A 23,220-nucleotide genomic window follows, 5' to 3' on the forward strand; every position below is an offset into this window, starting at 1 on the left:
CTTCAACCATGTCCCCTGGTTCTAGTCTTTCCCACAAGTGGAAACATCCACCCAGTATCTAGCCTATCAAATCCTTTCAGGATTTTTTTCAATAAGATAAACTCTTATTCTTTTAAAGTCCAATGAGTATAGCATAGGTAAATTAAGTGTTTGTGATGACACAGCAAACAAAATAACTTTCTCTGTATGAGTCATTAATTGAGACAATATATATAGCTCATATAAACAGTGCATTGGCTTTAAACAGTGTATCAACCCCATCATTTTTTTCATCTTTATTGCTCTTGTAGGATGAGTACATTAATCATAGCTGATATTGCCATTGTAATAAAATGTAAGCAATGTGGAATGCTTCTACTTTGACTTGTATATACACTAAGGTGAAGTACTGTTGGTTACAGATTGACAAAGTTGGCACTTATAGTGGTAGGAAGTCAAGGTGATAAATTAAGAATAATATGACAATATTGAAACATGTTGACTTATATGGGACTTCTTAGCTCTGGAATTTAAATTGTATGGGAAGAGGATAAACAAATCTTGATTGCTGCCTATGTTTTCACACATTACTCACGAGGAATGTTAAGTTAGCTATATTGCTTGCTGTACAACAGACACATATAACAACTGTCAAATGCTAAGATATTAGAGAGACAGAATGTCTGTTTAGGGTACATTCAAAAAATTGCACCACCCCCACTACAAGTATCAAAACTTCCATAAGCCAGCAAAATTGGGCATTTTTTTCCCCCCAGTAGAAAATGTTCCTTGGTGCATTTAAGAGTATTTCATCTGCCACCTATCTGCCTACTCCACCAACTTGGCTATGTCCTTTTAAAGTTCTATACTATCCTTTTCACACAGTTTACAATACTTCCAAGATTTGGGTCCTCCACAGACTTTGAAATTTCCCCCTGCACACAGATCACTAAGAAAAATCAGGAAAAACAAAGGTCCCCCTATACTGGCCCCTGAGGAACACAATTACAAACATTCCTCCAGCTTGAAAAGTATCCATTAACTAATACTCTGTCACCAATTACTCAGCCAATTTTATATCTACACTGTTGCTTGTCCTTTTTATTCCAAGAGTTATAACTTTCCTCACAAGTCTGTTGTGTGGCACTCTAATGAATGCGTTTTGCAAGTCCATGTACACCAAAATCGACAACATTTTCCTCATTAACCCTCTCTTATCTTTGCAAGAAAGTCCAGCAAGTTATTTAAACATGATTTCCCCTTTAGAAATCCACATTGGCTCTTCCCAATCAATCCACATTTTTCCAGTGACTACGAGTAGAACTTAACTAATTGCTAATAGAAGCTTCCCCATCACTGAAGATAAACTGACTGGTCTGTAATTGCTGGGCTTGTCCTAACAACCTTTTTTTTGATGAAGAGTGTAATGCTTGCAGCACAGCCCTCTTGTACCTCCTCTGAAAAATAATGTCTAGTGCTCCTGCCATTTCAACTCTCACTTCTTTCAATATCCTTGGATGCACCTTATCAGGTCCTGGCACATTAACTTGAAGTACCCATTGTCCCATTGTCTATCCAACATTTCATCTTCATCAATTTTGAACCTTTCAAGTGAGTCTCCTCCTCTGTCACCATGGCCTGGATAGCATCTACTTCGTTCATAAATATCTCAGCCATGCTTACTGCCTCCATGTGTAATTTTTTTTTTACGTCCCTAATCTACACTACTTCTTTTACCACGCTTTACTATTTATATGTCTATAAGATTCCTTTTTATGCTGGCTGCCAGTTTTTCCTCATAATCCCTCTTTACTTCTCCAATGCTCTTTTTCGCTTCCCCTCTGAATCTTCTATATTCCTTTTGGTTCTCACTTGTATTTTCTACTTGACAACTGTAACCTTTTCTTCTTTATCTTGATTTCTAGCTTTTTTCTCAGCCAGGGAGTTCTGGCTGTGTTTGCCTTTTGACTGTGTCCGAGCCATTCCTTTTTTAAAGGTAACCCTTTCCAGACAACCTTTTGTTCCAGTCTAGCTGGCCCAGCTCTGTTCTTTGATTTATTATTGTCACATGTAGTAGCATACAGTGAAAAGTATTACTTCTTGTGCACGATATAGACAAAGCATACCATTCATAGAGAAGGAAAGGAGAAAGTGCAGAATGTAGTGTAACAGTCATAGCTAGGGTGTAGAGAACAATCAACTTAATGCAAAATAGATCCATTCAAAAGTCTGACAGCAGCCAGGAAGAAGCTGTTCTTGAGTCGGTTGGTACATGTCCTCAGACTTTTGTATCTTTCTCCCAACACAAGGTGGTGGAAGAGAGAATGTCCGGGATGCCAAGGCAGAGGGGATCTGTAGATGGAGTCAATGGATGGGAGGCTGGTTTGAGTGATGGATTGGGCTACATTCGCAACATTTTGTGGTTTCTTGCAATCTTGGGCCGAGCAGGAGCCACACCAAGCTGTGATACAACCAGAAAGAACATCTTCTATGGTGTACCTGTAAAAGTTGATGAGGGTTGTAGCTGACATGCCAGATTTCCTTAGTTTTCTGAGAAAGTAGAGGCGTTGGTGGGCTTTCTTAACTATAGTGTCAGCATGGGAGGCCCAGGACAGGCTGTTGGTGATCTGGACACTTAAAAACATGAAGCTCTCGATCCTCTCTACATAGTCCCTGTTGATGTAGACAGGGGCATGTTCTCCTCTACGCTTCCTGAAGTCGATGACAACCTCCCTCATTCTACTGACATTGAGGGAGAGATTATTGTGGCCACACCAGTTTACCAGACTCTCTATCTCATTCCTATACTCTGTCTCGTCATTGTTGGGAATCTGTTCCACAATGGTGGTGCTGTCAGCAAACTTGAAAATTGAACTGGAGCAGAGTTTGGCCACACAGTCATAGGTGTATTAGAGGTATAGTAGGGGGCTGAGAACACAGCCTTGTGGGGCACTGGTGTTGAGAATGATCAAGGAGGAGGTGTTGTGCTCTACGAGTTTGGAAGTTCAGGATCCAGTCGCACAGGGAGGTGCCGAGGCCCAGGCCATGGAGTCTGGAGATGAGCTTCATGGGAATAATGGTGTTGAAGGCTAAGCTGTAGTCAATAAATAGGAGTCTGACATGGCTGTCATGTAATCTAGATGTTCCAGGGTCGAGTGCAGGCGTCTGCTGTGGACCTATTGCGGCAGTAGGCAAACTGTAGTGAATCCAGGAGACTGGAATTGATTCGTGCCATGACTACCCTTTCGAAGCACCTCATAATGATGGATGTCAGAGCCATCGGACAATAGTCACTGAGGCATGCTTGCCTCTAAGTTCACCTTCCCACAATTAATTATTCCTACTCTTAATTGCCAATTTTTTTTTCCACCATTATCTTAAACCTTATGCTACAATAAGCTCCATCTCCTGAATGTTCCCCATTGACACCTTATGTACTTGGCACAACTTATTTCCAAGAACCAGGTCCAACAGTGCATCGTTGGACTGGATACATGCTGTTGTAGAGAATTTTCCTGAACATGTCTAGGAACATTTGGCCTTCTCCACTCTTTACACTAACACTATTCCAGTTTACATATGGGTAATTAAAGTCTCCCATTAACTCTATAACATTGCATCATTCTGTAATTTCCCTGCATATTTGTTCCTCTACATCCTTCTTGCTAGTTGGTGATTTATAGACTACACCAAGTAATGTAATTGTATTCTTTGCTCCTTAGCGCTAACCAAATTGATATTGTCCATAAACCCTCTGGGGCATCCTCTTTCTTCAACACTGCAACACTCTCCTTAACCAGTACCGCCAGCCATATCCTTCTGAGTATGATGTAGTCAGGAATATTCAACATCCAGAAATGCCTTTCCTTGAGCCAGGTCTCTGTTATTGTCACACGTCATATTTTGCATGGCATTCTGCACCTGTACTCACCAACCTTTTTTCCAGTCCTCTGTGCATTCATACACACGCACGGTAATCCTGATTTGGACTTCATTACTTTTTCCCTTCCTCCAATTCCACCTATTAACTCACCATTCCCTCTACCCGCGCTGTCGCTCGTAGTATTTTGTGCACCTTGGTATTCCTTTCAAATATCTTCTCTTGCTTCTTGCAGTGAGTTAGTTTAAAGCTCTCCCAACAGCATTAGTAAAATGTACTGCAAAGAACTCAGTCAAAACTCTGTCCAAGTGCAGCTTGGACAGAGTGCTAGCTGCCCCACAACCAGTCCAGAAATCTGCTTTGACGAAGGGTCATCTGGGACTCGAAACATCAGCTCTTTTCTCTCCTTGCAGATGCTGCCAGACTTGCTGATTTTTTTCCAGCATTTTGTCTTTTGGTTTCAGAAATCTGAAGTCCTCTCTCCTGTACTATCTTTCCAGGAGGGCATTCAATCTGCATTATCATCCTACTTTTGTATTCACTCACACCTGGCACTCTGAACGATTGCTATATTTGGAGTCCTGCTAAATTCTGATTGTAGCATCACACTCCCCCTTTCTGCTCCAGTCATTGGGACCAATGTGGATCACAGCCTCTGGCTGTTCATCCTCCCCCAGAAGAATATGCTGCTGCCACTCTGACATTTTTGACCCTGGCACCAGGGAGGCAACACATCATCCTGGGGTCACATTTAAGGCCACAGGAATGTCTTTTCGTTCCCTTAACTAACAAATGCCCTATCACAATTGTTCTGCCTCCCCTCCTGTACAGCCAATCAACTCATGATGCCACAAACTTGGCTCTGACTGCACTCATCTGAGAAATCAGCTTTCTAAACTGCAAGCCAATTTGTGAGCAGGGCCCTAGAGGAATCCTGTACTACCTGCCTAGTTCTCTTGGATTACCGGGAGGTCACCCATTCCCTCGCTCCCTCCAGGATCCTAAACTGTGTCACCACCTCTCTGAACATACTGTCCACGTAGCTCTCAGGCTTGTGGATACATCATAATGACTCCAGCTGCTGTTTGAGGTCTGAAATCAAGGTGTCTATTTAAATTTTATTTATTAGTTTCACAAGTAGGCTTACATTAACACTGCAATGAAATTAGTATGAAAATCCCCTAGTCACCACACTCCAGTGCCTGGAGGGAGAATTAGCATGGCCAATGCACCTAACCAGCTCAAATAATTTTTAAAATGAAAATCTTAAAACATGCCTACTAGTAGAGAAAGTAATTTTAAAAAAGAGTTTTATAAATTGGGATGAGAAAGAGTACAAAAGAAACTTATGATGAGCCTTTATGAGACACTAGTTCAAATGCAATTGGAATATTATGTCCTCACCCTTCTGAAGTTCATTGTCAGAATTGAAAACTTGAGGGGGTGCTGAAAAGATTTCATTAGAAAGAGTTCCAGGAATGAGAGACTGCATTTACATGAATATATTGTAAAAACTGTGATTCTTCTCCTTTCAGTAGGGAAGGTTGTGAGGAGGCTTGTAGCGTTAGTGTACCTTTAAGAATTTTTTTTTGTTCTCTGCAGTTGAAAGCAGACCTTCCAAGTTTTTTTTCCCACTGTTGCTGGCCGGTGTGCTAGAAGTCCTTTTATTGCTACTTTAATGGGGTTTTATTTATTTTTACTCTGGGATCTTTTATGACTTTGCATTGTGAGGGGGAAGATTGATTGACAAGTCAAAGTCAGATGGTTCCTCCCTAGGAAAAAAATATAAGGATTCATTTTCAGTTTTAATTTAGAAGAGAGTGGACATCAAATTGAAAGCAGTGTTAATCTCTCTCTCTCTGATATTGAAAATTCTGCTGGTTTGCTGAAAGCAAGGCTTCTTGCTTTCCTGGAGTGGAAAATCTGCTGTTGGTAGTAGACTTGCCTAGAATCTCTCTCTCCCTGGTGTTCTAGGAAGCTGTTCTGACTTCAAACTGTTCTGGGTGTATTCAGAAGGCTGCTAGAAGTTACAAGGCTGAGAAGTCAGAGTTTCAATTCTCCAAGCAAAGGACTGAAGCAGTTCTGACTCCAAGCTTCTCTATGCGTGCCTCAAAAGAATTGCAGCATTCAGTCAAAGGACTAAATTCCAGTATCATGTGAGTATTAGTCTTTGCTGTGTTAAAGGTTTTGTTTATGGGACTTGTTTCATTGGAACGGTATTTTGCTTTAAAGTTGATACTGTATCATAATTATTTTTCTCTTGTTTGTAATTGGTAAAAGAAATTGCTAATTTTCTTTCCATATATGTTAACTGTATTCTTAAATAAACTTTGCTTGATAAAAGCTCTCTCGTGGGTCATTTGAATCATTCCTGAAGTGAAATATCTCTTGCTTACCCTAACCAATTCAAAGTGCAAAAGTTATGATCTAGTTAGACTTCATAAAACACTGTGGAGTTTCTGACCTGAATTATAACAGTCTTTATAGATGTGTTCAAAATATCAAGCAGGGTCTACACAGGAGGAACTCTTCCCATTAATGGAAGGGTTGAGGACCAGGGGATACTGATTTAAGGTGATTGACAAAAGAAGCAAAGGTGACAGGAGAGAGAAGTTGTTTCTTAAAAAAACACAGCTAATGGTTATGATCTGAATTGCATTGCCCGAAGATGCTGTAGAGGCAGATTATGACTTTCAAGAAGAAACTTGGAAGGGAAAATTTGCGAGGTCACGGAGAACAGGGGAATGAAACTAGCTGCATTGCTCCTGCAAATTGCTGGTCCGATCACCTCCTTCTGTAACATAACTATTCTATTTTGTAGTTTCTGTGCACTTAAAATGCAAATTGAAGAGCCTTCCAATACCAGTGCAATGGGCAGAATAATCAATTTTGACTGGCTATGAGCATAGGCTGACTGGAACAAACAAGGTCTAGAACCAGACTGAAAGATTGTGGAAAACATGAACATAACTAGCTTTGAGTGTAACCCATTCAAATCAAAAAAAATCCCCAATCATTAGCACTGGCTGAACAGACTCTGCCTATACTTCACTATTACCACCAATAGAAATTTGACCCTTGAGATTTTTAGGCAGCATTTGGCAGCATGATATATGGTGAAATGAACATATACTAAAATGTTAGCAATGGATTAAAAAAAAGGTTCTGGTGCAATGGGAGCACAATTTGCATGTAGTAATAAATGTACATCCCAAAAGTCAGAAAATGTCTTCAGTTTCCAGGTGAAATTCATTCAATATAATATGCTATTCTTAGATATGGTTCAAAGTTTATAAACATATTTTTAAATAGAGCAGTGTACTGCATTAGTGGGCTTCTCCACAATGCATGTGTTTTTTGAAGTCAACCTCAAGATAATGTACTTAACTATGATCTTTAAATTATAACAGTGCACCACCTACAAATCTTATAAGCACAGACTACTGAAATCTGGATGCCAAAATAATATAAATCCCACAAGAAAGACGCCGTTAAGACGGCAGTTCAAAAGGCAACAAACACCTAATTAAGCCACCCCACCCCCTCCTCCTCCTCCTCCCCAGACAGCAAGAGGCAGCAAACACAAAAGGAACGGAGACAAAGGAGGACCCCTGCACTGATCACACTGACCAGTTGCAACACGTCACGTTCCCAAACAATAGATTTTTTTTAAAGTTTATATACATAGGAAGCGTGATTTGCCCTGCCCAGTATCAACAGCTAAAGTTCATTGTTTGTGCAAGGATATACAATTGTTAGAAATAAATAAACTGATTCACAGCCAGAACGGTAACGGATGCAATGGCAGTAACTACAGTTAGCGTTCTGATTGTATTTGATAGTGACAAGTCCTGAGTACAAATGTTTTAAATACTACATTTACAGAAACCAGGTAGAAGTTTAGACATGGTAACGAGTGCATCGCCAGAACGTAGAAATATTAAAGGTAAGAATATTTCTTTAATAGAAAAGACAAAATTATTCAAAATAAAAATAAATATTCTAACTAGTAAACAGCTTATACTCGGAAGAACCTGTTTCAAAGATGCTTCATTGAATCTACACAATTAATACCTCAATGCAAAATGGCGTCTGTTTTAAAATCATCACAAAGTACTAGAATTAATAAGGAAAATGCTCAAAATGCAAAGCAAAATTCATAGCAACTCACCTTGATTTGCAAAACGAAACAGGTTCAAAAGAACAAGGAAAGCATACAAGAATCCTGAAAATCACGTTTCACTCATACAATGTACATATCGTACGTAAGCTCCAAACTCATGGGAAGTATCAGTTTCTGTTGTGGGTGGGTCAGAGTATGTAAAACACCGAGCTAGTGACTCAAACGCGCCAATCATATTAACCTAACTCACCTTGTACCCAATCACTGAGCAAAAGATAGAACAGTGTGGAGCATGCCAAACAACAGCAGGCAGTGCACCCCCTGAGCAACCTGGATCAGTGTATGTCAACAGCTCAGAAACGTAGCACAATAATAATCCAGCACCTCCCACACCAGGTGTCACTGCTCGGGTTCCACCTTGCCTACCAAGATTGGTTCAAAAAAAAGTTGTCTTAATGTTTAAATTACTCCTGTAAAAACCATCCTATATACGGTCTTCCATTAAATATTTATACATCTTTTTAAACAATAAAGACATTTGACGATTGCTGCCAAACTGTCCACTATTTTTGCTTTGATTTTTTTGCTGACCCCATCCTGTCTGAACTGTAATGCCAGACGACCAACTGTTAGTCTCCTGTACCCCACAAAAATGCCGATCCTTTATTCTTCCGCTTGGCGAATGAGCGTAAGTCACACCGACCACAGGGCTGATCATTTCAACATCTTCATCCATTTACAAACGCGCATTTTTAAAATCAAGTAAACTTAGGCAGCAATAAACAGCCAATGTGCTTTAATCTTGGGGTTTAGCTCACAGCGGCACAGTCACCCGTAATATAAATAAATGTATGATCAGATTAGTTCATTATTGATCTGAGACATCTATATTTAACAATATAATGGAACTGGATATTGAGAGCAACCTGGATTTATCAGCTCCAATGCAGAACAATGAAAAATTGTAATTGACTAAAATACCAGTATATCCGGGGCTTAACAATCGCTCTCAGCTAAAGAAAATATTCTTTTAAACATTAATTGGAGTGTATCGAGTTCACCAGTCGGGAGCGGCGAGAGATGGCAGGACAATAAAGCAAAAATTGAACAGCTGTGTGGTACTGCAGCAAGGGCTGGAGAGAAAAAGGCAAACATAGCATCTGCTTTTAGAAGACCAAGCAGTTACCATAGCAATGAGGATCACAGCAGTACGAAGATGGCGATGAAATTACTCCCTAGTCTTTACAATTGATGCGAGAGAGGACTGTATTTGCAATAACAGATCTCTATAAAGACTGGAGAAAATATGGTCACATTCTATTCAATACTGCAGTAACACCACTACTTAAATCTTCTGCTCCGATTTGTGCATCAGCTGATCTCCACCAGGATAGCAATTCAGTTGTCATATTTCTTAGGAGCCTTGAACACAGAAGAGGGGTAGAAAGAAATCAGCCAGAGCTGCCAGTCTCAATTACAGCCTAGTGACATCTGCGGGACACAACATGTGTACATGTTGTTGTGAGAATAAGTTCTGGTTCAGATGTGATGCCCCAGCAGTTAAATAGTTTACTCACTGTCACTGGCTTGCGGGTTGTTTCAGAGGGCTACCTATACCCTTGGAATTGTACTCCAACATAAGTCAGAGCCTTAGAGGACAGAGGAAAAACACAAATGAAGCAGAGAAAAAAATTCTAAATTGCTCAAATGTCTACAGTATTATTTCCACTATTCACATTTAAAAATCCAGCTGAAAGGGTTCAAATATGAAACAGAAATTCCTGTAAGAAAGAAAAATGCCACAATTTTCACAATTCTACTACTGTTAGATCGACAATAAATTATTTACCCATACTATTGTTTAATTACTTATTTTTTTACCTGTATTGGCTTTGGTATTTAAACTGTCACATTGAAATGTGAAAAACAAACTCTCTTAAAAACCAAGTTAAAATGTTGGTGATAAACATTTGAAACTGGCTTCAAGAATAGCCATAATAATGTAAATATTTAAATATTTAGTTTTTCAGGGGGCTCACGAGAAAGCGTTCTTCAATTAAAATTTATTGTCCATTAATTTGGCTATTGACAAAAACATTATGATTTTAAAGAAAAATACTACAACACATTGATAATTACCAATAATGGGAAAACAAAATTACAGCACATTAATAAAACCACAACACGAAATATTCCATAGCTATGTCGATCTGGATTCTCAAATTATATAATCTTCAATCTTCATTATTTTATTCACTGATGTTTAAGTAAGAGCCTAGGTTATTTGAACAATACATCTGATTTACACAGCAATCAAATTAAATGACATTCATGTAGAACCAAAAGAATCTCAAGTGCCCAATAAGTTATTTATCCCAAACCAGAATCACCTGCAATTATTTAACTGCCTAATACATATTTGTTTTAAAAAACACAACCTACCACAGTAGTTTATTTCCACCATGCCATTGGTTGCCTGCCACAGAATCCACTGAAACACTGGATAGGGAAAGGGTTAAGCACAGGTCCTGCTGTGTACAGGCAATATCCCAATGAATACATAATTTCCTTCCTTAATTAGCCAGTCATAAAAATAGTCCAAATAACAGGCTGAGCAATTAGGTTGCTCCCCAAAAACAAGGAAAATTTATTTGATCTTCCAATATGCCTTCTGAAAAAAAAACCAAATCTATTTCATACTCCTTTCCCTCTGGCCATATTCTAAAGTTCTACAAGTAAAACCAAATCCAAACTTTCATTTCAAACGAATATCCCACTGTCAACCATTGATAGAAATATTGCGTATGCAACATTTCTTTATAATTAGTCATGGAGTGGCTAACTATTCTTTCCAGTATGGAACACTTTATAAAATGAAGTAACAGAAATATGCAGCATAAATCAGTCATGTCTCTTACATGTTAACTAACTCAGTCATGAATGTTGAATAACACTATGGTGTTTCTGCTTTGCATTACCTTTCATTAACACGTCACAAGGTTGTGTATTCAGAGACTTGAACACAAAATCCAGGTGTAGTAGGTTAAAGCATTGCTGAGGAAACACTGCACTCTGTCGGAGGTTCCAACTGCGCTCTCAAGGACCTAAGCAATGTAATAGTACTATTCGAAGATCAGCAGGGATCGTCCTGGCCAATAGTTATCCTTCAACCAATACCACATCAGCTGGATGTCTGGTCATTTTTTCACTCCTGTTTGCAGAACCAGATTAGCTGTTGCAGTTAGAATCATAGAATCCCTACAGTGCAGAAAGCGGCCAGTCAATTGAACCTGCACTGATACCAATCATACCCAGACCCTATCCGCATAACACCATATATTTACCCTACTAATCCCTCTAATACAAAGGATCAATTTAGCATGGCCAATCTACCTGACCTGTACATCTTTGAACTGTGGGAGGAAACACATGCAGATGCGAGGAGAACATATTCACAGTGGAAAAGGATCTTGGTGGTTGTAGTGTAGTCTTGCAGTGGACTGAAAAGCTTGAGTATGTTGACATTAAGAAAAAGAATACGTTGGAGCTTTTGAAAAGCATCAAGTTAGTTAAGTCGCCGGGACCAGATGGATGCACCCCAGGTTACTGTGGGAGGCGAGGGAAGAGATTGCAGAGCCTCTGGCGATGATCTTTACATCATCAATGGAGACGGAAGAGGTTCCAGAGGATCGGAAGATTGTGGATGCTCTTTGTGATTTTTATAAATGACCTGGATGAAGAAGGGGAGGGATGGATTAGTAAGTTTGCCGATGACACAAAGGTTGGAGGTGTTGTGGATAGTTTGGAGGGATGTCAGAAGTTGCAACAAGACATAGATAGGAGAAATGGTAGATGGACTTCAATCCAGTCAAGTGGGTGGTGATTCATTTCGGCAAGTCAAATGGGATGACGGAATATAATATTAAGGGTAAAACTTTTAGCAGTGTGGAAGATCAGAAGGATCTTGGGATCCGGGTTCACAGGACGCTCAAATCATCTTCGCAGGTACAGGATGTGGTCAAGAAGGTGTATGGTGTACTGGCCTTCATCAATCGTGGAATTGAGTTTAGGAGTCGGGAGGTAATGCTGCAGCTGTATGAGACCCTGGTCAGACCCCACTTGGAGTACTGTACTCAGTTCTGGTCGCCTCATTACAGGAAGGATGTGGAAGCCATAGAAAAGGTGCACAGGAGATCTACAAGGATGTTGCCTGGATTAGGTGGCATGCCTTATGAGGATAGGTTGAGAGAGCTCGGTCTTTTTTCCTTTGAGGACGAAGGATGAGACATGACCTGATAGAGGTGTATAAGATGTTGAGAGGTATTGATCGAATGGATTCTCAGAGGTTTTTTCCCAGGGCTGAAATGGATGCCACGAGAGGACCCGGGTTTAGGGTGCTGGGGAGTAGGTACAGAGGAGATGTCAGGAGTAAGTTTTTCACTCAGAGGGGTGGTGGGTGCCTGGAATCGGCTGCCAGCAGTGGTGGTGGAGGCGGATTCGATAGGGTCTCTTAAGAGACTTTTGGATAAGTACATGGGACTTAGTAAGATAGAGGGTTATAGCTATGCCTAGTAGGTAGGGATATGTTAGGCGCAACTTGTGGGCCAAAGAGCCTGTTTTTGCTGTAGTTTTTCTGTGTTCTATGTTCTATGCAAATTCCACACAGTCACTTGGAGCCAGAAGTGAATCTGGGTCCCTGGCACTGAGGCAGTAGTTTATTTATTAGTCACACTAACACTGCAATGAAATTACTGTGAAAATCCCCACATTCTGGTGCCTGTTCGGATACACAGAGAGAGAACTTAGCATAGCCCAATACACCTAACCCACACATCTTTGGATTCTGGGATGAAGCTGGAGCACGCAGAGGAAATCCATGCTGACACAGGGAGAACATACAAACTCCAAACAGATAGTGACTCAACCCAGGAATCAAACCAGGGTCCCTGGTGCTGTAAGGCAGCAGTGCTAACCACTGTGCCACCTTGCCACCACTGTGCTACAGTTCCCCAAATTACAACAGAAATTGCATTTCAGGAGTACTACACAGGGGTATCCCAAAGTTATGAACGTTGAGATGAGAATTTAAATCCTTGAATTAAATTAATGCTGAACTGATGTACTAAAATACTGAATGCGTTAATGAAAGAAGAATGTGTTCATGGGGTGGAGTGATACATGCATGCAATGTAGTAAGCACTCTAACAACTGAAGCTTGTTTCCTATGGCACATAGAGCCATGATTTGCAGTAGCATTATCCCAAAACCTATATTAGTATAATGGAATGATTCGTAGATAATGTCAGACACATTTCAGTAGGTCAGACAGCATTTGATTTAATTTATTAATTGTCATATGTGTTCGTATATAGTGAAAACTATTGTTTCTTGCTCACTATACAGACAAAACATACCATACATAGAGAAGGAAAGGAAAGAGTGCAGAATGTAGTGTTACAATCATAGCTAGGGTGTGGGGAAAGATTAGCTTAACATAAGGTAGGTATATTCAAAATTCTGATGGCAGCAGGGAAGAAGCTGTTCTTGAGTCAGTTGGTACGTGTCCTCAGAATTTTGTATTTTTTTCCCTGACGGAAGAAGATGAAAGAGAGTATATCCAGGCTGCATGGGGTACTTAATTATGCTGTCAGCTTTTCTGAGGCAGTGGGAAGCATAGACAGTGTCAATAAGTAGTGGGAGGCTGATTTGAGTAATGGTTTGGGCTTCATTCACGACCCTTTGTAATTCCTTGCAGTCTTGGAGAGAGCAGGAGCCATACCAAGCTGTAATACAACCAGAAAGAATGCTTTCTATGGTGCATCTGTAAAAGTTGGTGATAGTTGTAGTGGACATGACAAATTTCCTTAGTCTTCTGAGAGAGTAGAGGAGTTAGTGGGCTTTCTTAACTATAGCATCGGCATGGTGGTGGCGGAAAGGTTATTGACAAAGCAGCTGAAAATACTTGGGACTAGGAAACTTTCTTGAGAAAGTCCTGCAGCAATAGCCTGGTACAGTGGTGATCAACCTCCAACAATCACAACCCAACAATCAAACTCCAACAATCCTTTGTACGACTAGGTACAACTCCTACCCAGAGGAGTTACCCTGATTCCCAATGATTTCAGATTTGCTGGGGCTCCTTGATGCCACACTCAATCAATAGCGACCTGCCCTCTGGGACAGTATTCATGGTATTAAATTTAGTTTTTGTGACACAGATTTGGATGAAAAAATTGACCAAGGTTCAGAATCAACGAGAGTTTCCTGGCACAACTAGAGACTAGAGGTGGGATAGGGCTTTAAACTAATTAGGCAGGGGAGGGTGCAGTGGTGGGAGAAATTACAATATCTAAAGTAAAAGAGAGGGTATGGGTGTGGGAAAATGTTGAGGATGTCCCAATAATAAAGGGAATAGGGAGCATGAGATAGGTTAGTAGCGTTCCTTCAAATAAGGTCCAGATAAAGGCTGGTATAAAGACACTTTACCTGAATGCACGAAGCATTCGGAATAAAGTGAATGAGCTGGTGGCGCAGATCAGCACAAATGGATATGATCTGGTGGCCATTACAGAAACGTGGTTGCAGGGTGACAGGGACTGGGAGCTGAATGTCCAGGGGTATCAAGTGTTTAGGAAGGACAGACAGGACGAAAAAGGGGGTGGGGTAGCTCTGTTGATTAAGGATAATATCAGGGTGGTAGTAAGGGAAGATATAGGCTCCAAAGAGCAAAACGTGGAATTGTTGTGGGTGGAGTAAGGAACAGTAAGGGGAGGAAGACGCTGGTGAGTGTGGTCTATAGGCCCCCAAATAACTTAGAGGTGGGGTGGGCTATAAACAAGCAAATAAATGATGCATGCAGAAATGGAACGGCGATAATTGTGGGGGATTTTAATCTGCACATTGATTGGTTGACCCATGTCAGATGCGGTGGGCTTGAGGAAGAGTTCTTGGAATGCTGTTGGGATAGTTTCCTTGAACAGTATGTGACGGAACCTACAAGGGAGCGAGCTATCTTAGATCTGGTGTTGTGTAACGAGGCAGGAAGAATTAGGGATCTTCTTGTGAGGGATCCTCTTGGGACGAGCGATCATAGTATGGTTGAGTATTTGATGCAGATGGAGGATGAGAAAGTAGGGTCCTGAACCTGCGTCTTCTGTTTGAACAGAGGGGAGTACGATAGGATGAGAGAGGAATTGGCAAATGTAGATTGGGGGCACAGATTGGTTGGTAGGACAGCTGAGGAACAGTGGAGCATCTTTAAGGAGATCTTTTTCGGTGCTCAGCAGAAATATATTCCGACGGTAAAGAAGGGATGTAGGAGAAGGGATAACCAGCCGTGGTTATCGAAGGAAATAAAGGAGAGTATTAAAGTAAAAGCTGATGCGTTCAGAGTGGCTAAAAGTAGTGGGCGATTAGAAGATTGGGAAAGGTTTAAAAAATCAACAAAGAATGACTAAGAAGTTGATAAAGAAAGGAAGGATAGACTATGAAGCCAAACTAGCTCTAAAGACAAAAAAGGACAGTAAGAGTTTTTACAAATATATGAAAAAGAGGAGGCTGGCTAGAGTGAATGTTGGACCTTTAGAGGATGAGAGGGGGGGATTTAGTGGTGGGAGATGAGGAAATGGCTGAGGCCTTAAATAAGTTTTTTGCCTCGGTCTTCATGGAGGAGGATGCGAATAGTTTGCTGGATATTAAAGATAGAAGGATGGTAGGAGTTGAGGGCCTGAATGCGATTACTGTCACTAGAGAGGTAGTGCTTGATAGACTAATGGGACTGATGGTGGACAAGTCCCTAGGACCGGATGGAATGCATCCCGGGGTTCTGAAGGAAATGGCAGAGGTGATAGTGGATGCCTTAGTGATTATTTACCAAAATTCACTGGATTCCGGGGAAGTGCCGGAAGATTGGAAAATGGCTAATGTTATGCCGCTGTTTAAAAAAGGTAGCAGACAAAAGCTGGTTAGTTTAACGTCTGTAGTTGGAAGAATGCTTGAATCCATCATCAAAGAAGAAACAGTGAGGCACCTAGAAAGGAACAGTTTGATAGAGCAGACGCAGCACAGATTCGTTAAGGGGAAGTCGTGTTTAACGAAGTTATTGGATTTCTATGAGGATGTGACTAGTGCGGTAGACAGAGGGGAACCGGTAGATGTGGTGTTTCTAGATTTTCAAAAGGCGTTTGATAAGGTGCCTCACAAAAGGTTGCTTCAGAAGGTTAGGGGGCATGGAGTTGGGGGTAAGGTGTTAGCATGGATAGAGGATTGGTTGTCTAATAGGAGGCAGAGAGTTGGTATCAATGGGTGCTATTCTGATTGGCGGTTGGTGACTAGTGGAGTGCTGCAGGGATTGGTGCTGGGGCCTCAGATATTTACCATTTATATAGATGACCTGGAGGAGGGGGGCTGAGTGTAGGGTGACGAAATTTGCTGATGACACGAAGATGAGTGGAAAAGCAAATTGCGTGGAGGGCGTGGAAAGTCTGCAGAGGGATCTGGATAGGCTGAGCGAGTGAGCGAGGACCTGTCAGATGGAGTATAATGTTAGCAAGTGTGAGGTTATCCACTTTGGCAGAAATAATAGTAGGAGGGATTACTATTTAAAGGGCGAAAAGCTGCAGCATGCTACGGTGCAGAGGGACCTGGGGGTCCTTGTGCATGAGTCACAAAAATCCAGTCTGCAGGTGATCAAAGAGGCGAATGGTATGCTGGCCTTTATAGCGAGGGGGATAGAATATAAAAGCAGGGAGGTTTTGCTGCAGCTGTACATGGCGTTGGTGAGGCCGCAGCTGGAGTACTGTATGCAGTTTTGGTCGCCGCACTTGCGCAAGGATATTTTGGCCTTGGAGGGAGTGCAGAGGAGGTTCACTAGGCTGATACCGGAGATGAGGGGGTTGGACTATGAAGAGAGACTAAATAGACTGGGTCCGTATTCGTTGGAGTTTAGAAGGATGAGGGGGGGGATCTTACAGAGACGTATAAGATAATGAAAGGGATGGATAGGGTAGAGGTAGGAGAGATTCTTCCTGCTTAGAAAGAATAGCAGGACTAGAGGGCACAGCCTCAAGATAAGGGGGGGGTGCAGTTTAGATTGGAGTTGAGGAGGAACTTCTTCACTCAAAGTGTGGTGAATCTCTGGAATTCTCTGCCCGTTGAAGTGGTGGAGGCTCCCTCGCTAAATATATTTAAGTCACTGAGGTGGATGGGGCTTGAAAATCCCACCCATAAACCTTGCACAGTACTGGATCAATATGTGAACCAATTGGTTAAAAACACACACAAGCACACTTGACATCCAGTAAGAGACAGTAAATATTTGAGTGACCAATATTATAGTGTCCAAAATACAGTGGAGTTGAAGGTCAGGGTTATGATAGCAAAGAAAATGTATACAACAGAAACATTCTACTTTAGATAGGAAGACTGAGAGGCAATGAGCTCAGGAAATTGCATCAGATAGCATACTGTCAAAGGGAAAAAAGAAAGGCAACAAAATTAATCATGTCTAGCAATACAATTTGCACAGTACAAAACTAGGAATGAAGTAGTTATTGGTGGAAAAGATCCATGGAAGTAATGCAGGATAAACAAGCAAAACAATCATGAATAGCATTGTAGCCAAAAAGATTATAAAAACAAGATAAAGGAGATGGAAAAACTGCCAAGGGTGAGATGGGTGGCAAAGATGTTAACTGGATGGTGCAGTGCATTATACACTAAATGTTTCACTTGGAAATCTCAGCCTCACTGACGAAATAAATATCTCATGCAAAAGGCTGTAAAGGTTCCATACAAGCTAAGTTAAGAGTCCCAACATGATTCATAAAGAGATTGAACTTGCAAAACAAAACTGTTCTTAAATTACTGAGGCCAGAGATCGGTCGGTGTGAAAAATGGAACGTGTCACACTGGTGTAGTCATGGGTGTTCTCTTAGAGGGAGCAGTTCTCCACGTTTGGCCGTCTACCTGAGAGTCCTTTTTAAAGGTTGCCAATTCTGCCAATATGTAAGTTTCTTAGAGTTGAGAATTGATCTCTAGGCACTGTAAAAAGCAGTCCAACAGAAAATATTCTCTTGATTAGATGAGTTTGCTTTTTATCTGGCTGTTACAGTAGTGCAGCAGTACCAATGGCCAGACTCGTACAGCAGAAAGCTGTTGATAGTGCAAGAGTTTGTGGGTATCTGGCATGAATGTTGTGATCTTTGGTATGAGAAAGTGTGAATTGTTATCTATTGGTTTGCTCTCTGGTTGCAATCTTAGATGCACAAGTAATATAAAAGTTATTACGTAAGCCATGACAATGTACAAATTTATAGAAGCAGGGAACTTCACATCCTCCTTCAATTCCATACAGAGCACTAAGTAATTGTTTATTTCTCAAAAGCTACCATTTCCAGGCTGATAAAACGGTGTGTAATTACAGCTGATTTCATGAATTCCTATATCCTATAATACCACTATTTGTCAAGTTTTAGTTTGTCTGCAACTAGGATTTTCAATTGAAGTTGAAAGCATTGGTGTGGGAATAACATTGTCAGCAGTTGAAACCTCTGACTGAAGTTCAGGGAGAACAACCTCATTGTACAATGACAAAATCTAAATGGTCCAAATCTCAAACCATTAGTCGCACATCATTCAAGCTGTTTACTTTGTTAATGCTACCTTTTTTCACTCTGTCCCCACCACCCCTCCACCATCTTCATTGGAACTCACCATCATCACCCTCCATACCAAACAATTATCTTCTCCTCAACAGTTACTGATTCTACTGGTGCTCAAAACTTCTCACCTGATAACTGCTAACACTACACCATAAGCAAAGAATCATAGAATCCCTATATTGTAGAAAGAGGCCATCCCACCGACTGAATGTGTACTGACTCACTGAAAGAGCATCCCACCCTGGCTCTTCCCTCTGCTCGATCCCTGTAATACCATACATTTACCATAATCCACCTAACCTGCACACCTTTCTACACAAAAGGAGTTCAGTTATTAGTGGTGAACCGCAAGGATCTGTTTTGGGACCATTGCTGTTGGTCACTTTTATAAAAGACATGGATGAGGGCATAGAAGGATGGGTTAGTAAATTTGCAGATGACATTAAAGTCAGTGGAGTTGTGGACAGTGTGGAAGGATGTTGCAGGTTACAGAGGGACATAGATAAGCTGCAGAGCTGGACTGTGAGGTGGCAAATGGAGTTTAATGCAGAAAAGTGTGAAGTGGTTTACTTTGGAAGGAGTAACAGGAATACAGAGTACTAGGCTAATGGTAAGATACTTGGTAGTGTGGATGAGCACAGATCTCGGTGTCATGTGCATAGACCCCTGAAAGTTGGCACCCAGATTGATAGGGTTGTTAAGAAGGCGTACGGTGTGTTAGCTTTTATTGGTAGAGGCACTGAGTTTCGGAGCCATGAGGTCATGCTGCAACTGTACAAAACTCTGGTGCGGCCGCATGTGGAGTATTGCGTACAGTTCTGGTCGCCGCATTATAGGAACGATGTGGAAGCATTGGAAAGGGTGCAGAGGAGGTTTACCAAGATGTTGCCTGGTATGGTGGGAAGGTCTTATGAGGAAAAGCTGAGGGACTTGAGGCTGTTTTTGTTAGAAAGAATGTTAAGAGGTGACTTACTAGAGGCATATAAGATGATCAGAGGATTAGGTAGGGTGGACAATGAGAGCCCTTTTCCTTGGGTGGAGATGGCTAGCATAAGGGGATATAGCTTTAAATTGAGGGGTGATAGATATAGGACAGATGTCAGAGGTAGGCTCTTTACTCAGAGTAGTAAAGGCGTGGAATGCCCTGCCTGCAACAGTAGTGGACTTGCCAACATTAAGGGCATTCGAATGGTAATTGTATAAACATATGGATGATATTAGAATAGTGTACGTTAGATGGCTTTAAATTGGTTTCACAAATTGGCGCAACATTGAGGGCCGAAGGGCCTGTACTGCACTGTAATGTTCTATGTTCTATGTGGAAGGAAATCAGAGCACCTGAAGGAAACCCACACAGACATGGGGAGAATGTGCAAACTTCAGAGTCACCCAAGGATAGAATTGAACCCAGGTCACTGGCACTATGAGGCAGCAGTGCTAACCACTGTGCCATGCTATAAGAATCTAAGCTTTGCAATAAAGTTCTCAAATTGTGCAACAGTGTTACATGTTCAGATGTCATATACTCAACCCTCGAAAAATATCTAAGAAAAGTTGGCAACCCTAGTTTGATGCAGAAACTGGGTGCTTAAAATAGATATATTTCCTAGAGAATTAGAACAACAAAGCAGGAAATATTAAAAGAAAAGGTGAATATTGTTATAAATGTTTTTAAAAGCAAACAGGTTAAAATAAATTAGTAAAGCCACTGGAAATTGTACAACACACTTGGGATCTAAGTAGCCGCACAGCAGCAAATATATTAAGAAAATCTTTTCTGTGCTCACAAACAAGTGGATATTTGAATTTCTAGGGTGTGGAGGAAGTACAAAAATAAATAGAAACTTTAGATAATGTAATCACTTATGGGCTGAGGAAGCAAAAAGGCACAAGTCAATTGGCCAAATTTGCATACAAAGAATACTTTAAGAAGTCCGTATCAAAACCTACATCTCTGGCATTCTTTTTATGAGGATTAATTAGAAATACTAGTGCCAGATGATGAGAAAGTAGCTGATTTAATGCCAATATTTAAAAAAGGGACAAAGAAACTGGGATCTATTGAGCCTTACATTATTATCACATGAAAGAATAAGTTAGCACTGCAATCATAGCCGGGTGAATGGAGAGTTCTAGCCTCTCCATTCACCTGACAAAGAGGTTAACCTTGAAAGCTTGTGAGTTTACTATCAAATAAATCGGTTGGACTTAAACTGGGTGTTGTCAGACTTCCTACTGTGTTTACCCCAGTCCAACGCCGGCATCTCCACATCATGCCTCATAGCGCCAGGATCCAGGTTCAATTTCTGGCTTGGGTCACTGTCTGTGCGGAGTCTACATGTTCTCCCAGTGTCCGTGTGGGTTTCCTCCAGCTGCTCCGGTTTCTTCCCACAGTCCGAAAGATGTGCTGGTAGGTGCATCAGCCATGCTAAATTCTCCCTCAGTGTACCTGAACAGGCACCAGAGTGTGGCGACTAGGGGATTTTCACAGTAACTCTAATGCGGTGTTAATGTAATCCTACTTGTGACACCAATATAAAAAAAAGTGACCTAGATAGGTGTGGAATGATGAGGTGGTAATCAGCACCTATTTACAGATGCCAAAAAATAAAATGCTTCCACAGCTTTGACAAAGGGTCATCTGGACTCGAAACGTCAGCTTTTTTCTCCCCTTACAGATGCTGCCAGACCTGCTTAGATTTTCTAGCATTTTCTCTTTTGGTTTCAGATTCCAGCATCCGCAGTAATTTATTTTTATCCTATTTTTAGATACGCAGGTCTTGTTTCACTATTTTCCCTTGAGGTCATATCGTTATAGCACCAGGCACTTTACTGCTACATCAGCATTTACCAGTCAAATATTGTACTAGTACCACCCAGGTGGAAATCAGTTTATTCAACACTGACAGAGAATCTAAACTGAAAGACAGCTGGGGCAGACGTTTCCTTCTAGGGTGGGTAATTGATGGTGGGACCATTTCTGGATCCCAAACCTGCCCAAGAGAGAAATCCTGCCACGGTTTCACTGTGGCAGCCCTTAATTGTCTTGAAGATGAGTTCAACAATGCCTTAGCAAACATAAGGGTGGATGGATACAGAGGCAAATACAAGCCTGATTTAGGCAGACTACGGCAACTTTTGTTGCGTCTATCATTTCACTGCTTTACCGTCTGCGTGAAAGATGTCTCAGGAGAGGCTGCAATCTGGAACCTGGAGCATGGCAGCCCCTTGATTCATAGATACAGCGCTGGGGATTACCTCTTCAGGGATGTGAGGAAGAATAGGAGGCTGCCCATCAAGGCCAGGGATGGCAATGCTGTACTCACTACTTGTCAGCTATAGTGCGAGAGGTCCAGTTACATGATTTGCTCTAGTATGGAAAGTGTAACACAGCCTTCAGGATAGTTTTCTGGATCTTGAGCCAACCGCAGACATGAAGAGGGAGGGAATACAGGGATATGGTGCAAGTAAGGACAGAGGTTTTGTTTAGTTTAGTTGGGGCATCATGATCAGCATGGGCCTGGAGGGCCAAAGGATCTGTTCGTGTGCTGTACGTTTTTTGATTCTTTGTTCAGACACACCAGCTGAGGAAAATGAGAGCACATACTGCTCTTGAGGATGGGAGGAATAGGTACCCAAGCACTTAGTTACTTCTCAGGAACCTCTGTATTGTCCATCTACATCCTTCTTTTTCATGTCCTGCATCTCCTTTTCATCCAATGAGCTGTGACCACCCAGTGCTTCACTGTCTTCAAGTTCCACAACTCTGTGAAAGATCAGGTTATGGCTAGTGCAGAATTACAATGAGTGATACCCTTGCAGGGCACTACCCAACTAGTCCAAGCACTAGAACTGCATCTAGAAGTCCAATGACCTGGTCAATGGCTGTACTAATGAATAGATAGCTTTGGTTGTAGCACATCTCTGCATGTTTCTCGGATTCCCATAGAGTGAGTAAGTAACCATCTCTTCAAGGGGTATCTCTTGTTTCCTGGAATCCATCCATGAAGTTTGGGTAGGAGCATGCAGAATTGACAGAAGATGAAGGTATCATAGCTGCTGCCAGAGAAATGGACACAAGTGCAGAAAGCTCTTGTTGGGATCCCTAGACCAGTTGAACATCAAGGGTGTGGAGGCCCTTCTTATTGCTGAAGCTCAGTTGCCGGTCACTGGGTGTCTTGATGGCCACATATGGTGTAGTTGATGATGCCCTGTGCTTAGGGAATTCAGTGACAGAGGTGAAACCCACTACCTTCTGTGCCTGCAACCAGGATGGGAGTAAAGAGAACAGTTTATCTAGCTCCACTGCTCTGTAGGTCACACCATTAGATTAAAAATTTACTTCATTTACCTAAATGGCCAATTATTTACCATGGCTACCATTAGACCCAGGATAAAAGAAACTTCAACCAATTTTCTTTCAATAAACTCTAAATAATTGATTTATTATAAAACAAAACTTTTTACTAAACCAAGCTGCAAGAACTGGTTAACACATTATAGAAGTATGACTATCTATCCCTTTTTAAAAATACCCCAACAAGCACAGACTAAAACAGATAGGGGGAAGGATTTTC

The 23,220-nt window shown here is 41.3% G+C and overlaps 1 protein-coding gene across 11 annotated transcripts in view; it reads right to left on the bottom strand.

Moving 5' to 3' along the window:
- LOC145357784 (protein 4.1-like) overlaps window positions 1-23,220 on the bottom strand; it is a 204,977-nt gene that overhangs the window by 138,264 nt on the left and 43,493 nt on the right. For 7 of the 11 annotated variants that reach the window (XM_080211273.1, XM_080211272.1, XM_080211278.1 and 4 more), the window contains exon 1: window positions 8,031-8,142. The exons of the other annotated variants lie outside the window; for them this stretch is intronic. The gene's annotated coding sequence lies outside the window, so the exon portion shown is untranslated. Of the gene's footprint in view, window positions 1-8,030; window positions 8,143-23,220 lie in introns of those variants that run through there. 11 annotated transcript variants of the gene reach the window in all.

Source organism: Carcharhinus amblyrhynchos, chromosome 24, assembly GCF_965287045.1.
Source record: "Carcharhinus amblyrhynchos chromosome 24, sCarAmb.v2.hapA, whole genome shotgun sequence".
NCBI classification, from domain to species: Eukaryota; Metazoa; Chordata; class Chondrichthyes; order Carcharhiniformes; family Carcharhinidae; genus Carcharhinus; species Carcharhinus amblyrhynchos.